Source organism: Molossus molossus, unplaced genomic scaffold (genome assembly GCF_014108415.1).
Source record: "Molossus molossus isolate mMolMol1 unplaced genomic scaffold, mMolMol1.p scaffold_m16_p_2, whole genome shotgun sequence".
Lineage (NCBI taxonomy): Eukaryota > Metazoa > Chordata > Mammalia > Chiroptera > Molossidae > Molossus > Molossus molossus.
Genome location: NW_023425355.1, coordinates 96575135 through 96578488, shown reverse-complemented (window position 1 = coordinate 96578488; position 3354 = coordinate 96575135).

The following is a 3354-nucleotide window of genomic DNA, read 5'->3' as shown; positions in this document are numbered from 1 at the left end:
TTGCTGTGTCAATCAGCAACCTAAGCTGCCCCCACCACCCAGCAGAGTTTCCACAAAGTGAGTTGAAAAGCTGCAGCTTTAGTTGCCAGCAGGCCTCTAAGCGAATTGAGTTTCTGGGTCCTAGAACCCTCCAGTTCTTTGGAAGCTCAGGTACAGAGATGCCAGAAGTCCCCAGTGCATAGCAAGACTAGCAGCTGCCGGTTCCTGCAGCCTAAATTGTGCCAGACGCTCTGATGGCTGCTTTGGTGCACCTTCTCGAACTTTTGCAGCCGCCCACAGGCCAACTTAACAGAGGCGAAACTGAGGGTCAGATATCACAAGCAGGTTGCTAGGGTCCCCTGGTTGGTCGCTGACAGGCTTGGACATAAATTCAGGGCCAGCCAGGTCTAAAGCCTGCACTGTTTTACTAAGACAGCAGACTGCATCACCAGGACTCCTGGGCCTCCACCCAGCCTTGGGAAGCCTTCAAAGTCTACCACAACCCGGGGTGAAAGTAAGAAAGAACATCCTGGGGTGGGGTGGGGTGAGGAGGCATGGGAAAATAAAATTAATAAGCCATTAGGCAGGGGATTAGATGTGGTCGTCCCTTCACGTTGATTTGTTGCGACCCCAATCACCAGGTCTTCTTGAGGGGTTGCTATGTGTGGAATGAGTATTTCTCTCCCAGACATGTATGTCTTTCCCATCACAGCACACTGCTCAGCCACTTGGGCACCCTGACAACTGCGTCGATCCTCAAATTGTAGGTCCTGGGTATATCACACAGTGGATGAACCAAACGGCAAACTTTCTGGGCCTGCGACATGTTTCGCTGATCACAGGTTCAATCCAGAAGGTACAAGGGCTGGGAGAACTCTTATCCTGAGCAGAGTAGAGTGGCTGGGGTAAGACACAGGCAGCGAGCAGTGGGTATCAAAAAGACAGGCTGAGGGGTGTCCTCCTTGGGACAGTGCCATAGCCTTGGCCTCAGCAGACAGGGGCAGAGCAGACCATAGCCGTGGGGAGAGGCAGATACGAATTCTTCCTGGGTTCACATGCGCCTCTGTGAAGTGGGTAGCAGCCAGGATCCTCTGTCTCCTTCCTTTGACAGAAGCACACAATCCCAGCCTTCTGAAGGAATTGATTTCGCAGTAGTGGTGCTGTTGGAGAACAGCGATTGCTATGAAGATGTACTGAGATCTGTACACAAATTACTCCAGGGCTTGCAGTCCCTGAAACAGTGAAACATCAAAGAGTCAAAGAGCCTTACAGAAGAATAACTCTGGAGCCATCCAGGGCTTGGAGAACAAGCTTTGGGGGAAAGAGGACTCTAGGCTTGTACCGCTCACCCCTCACAGGCATAAAGCTCACACGGGGTGGTTGAAAGCAGAAGGTAGAGCCCATTAATGTCTGGCAAAAATCAGGCCCAGTTCTTGACTGCTCAACTTTTGCCACAGCTTGTGACTAATGACACCCTTGCAAGTGTTATCTCAAAAGAGGTAATGCAGGAGAAGTGCCTGAAATCCCCCCTGGAACTCTGACCAAGGACGCTCTTGGTTCATTCTCGGCCTGCCAAGTCTCAAAAACAGCTGGGCCCACATTAGTTTGGATGTTGAGCTTATCTAACAATTTATCCATTCACTCATTCAACACATGTTTTCAAAGGTCTATTTGTGCTGCCCGCAGTTCCCGTTGCCTGGGAAACATATATGAACAAATCACAAGATCTCTTGCACGGAAACAGAAAATAAAAGGTAAATCTTTTGAGAACAAATTATACAGTGCCTCAGGAGGTCATGAGTGCTCTGGTTGATTGGCGCGAGGGGGGGCTTGTAAGCCCACAGAGAACAGAGAAAGGTGCATTGGAAATGCGAGGAAAGAAAAGGAGCATTACATTCAAAGCTAAAGGGTGGTCAGGGTTGTCTTCGTTGGAGGGGTGACATTTCAGCAAAGAAAGGAAGAAGGTGAAGGCATTCACTTTACTGATATGTGTACACACACACACACACACACACACACACCAGTGAGTGCAAAGGCTCCTAGACCCAGGAGCATGAAGCAGGTCTGAGGAACGGTGGAGAGGCCAGTGTGACTGGCATGTTATAAGGAAAGGGACAAGAGTTGTAGGAGATAAGGTCAAAGAGATTAACAGAACCCCACATTATGCAGGGTCTAGTAGGCCATTTTAAGAAACAGGGCTCCTGATGGCAATGGAATGTGGGGGCAGGAGGAGGGAGGGACAGAGCAGAGGAGTAGCATCATTTGACTCCCCTTTCCACAGGACCACTTTGAATGCTTACTCCACTGAGAACAAAGTGAAAGCAGGCAATGATGGGGACACGGAGACCAGGTAGGAAGCCATAGCTATGAGTCCGGCTAGAGATGACAATTTGGATCATCCTGGTAACAGTAGATATGGTGAGAACGGCTCAGTTTCTGGGTGTAGTTTGAGGGTGACCGAACAGAATTCCTCATGGTTTGGGTGTGGAGTGTCAGAGAGGAGTCAAGGATGACTGCAATGCCTTTCTCCTGACCAACTAGTAGAACGGAGTGACGGTCAACTGATATGGGGGAAGGCTGTGGTTGGAGTAGGTTTCAGAGTTGTGAGGGGGGATCAAGAATTCAATTTGGATATATTGAATTAAGTAAATGTCTCTTTGACACTAGTGTGCGTTGAACGGGCAGTTGTATACAATTCAGTTGTATGCAAGTCAGAAGTTTGGCTGAAAGGTGGCGTCGAAGAAGCCGTGAGATGATCGGCAGTCTGGTAGGAGGCTGAGCGTACACAGAGAAGAGCGGAAGAGCAGAAGATCATGGACGGAGGCCTGCAGCATAAAGGAATCAGGGAGAAGAGGAGGCACTAGCTGAGGAGAGTGAGAGATGTCACCAGTGAGAGGGTAGTGCCCCGGGAGCCCTGTGAGGCAAAGTGTATCAAGGGAGAGCCAGTGGTCAACTATGCACACAGTGCGGATGACAGGTGAAATACGAGTGAGAATGAGAAGTGACCCTTGTATGTAGTGATGCGGAGGTCCCGGGTGACCTTCATGAGAGCAGCTGCATGGGAAGACTGGGTTGTAAAGCGTGCTTTGGACAGTTAAAGAGAGACGGAGAGGAGAGGAGCCAGTGAGTACAGACAAGTCTTAAAAGGAGTTTTGCTGCAAAGGGGAGGAAAGAAACTGCGTAGCCTCTGGTGCAGGAAGAGGCAGTCAGGAGAAGATTTACTTCCGATGGAAGAAATAACATTGTGCTGCAGGGAGGTGGTCAGAGGAGAGGAGTGAAATCATCAGCACAGGGGAGGCAGAGAGAAGTGTTGGAGCAGTCACTTTGGGTGGGCAGGAGGGCACTTGGTCCTTGCATAAAGAGGAGAGCTATGGC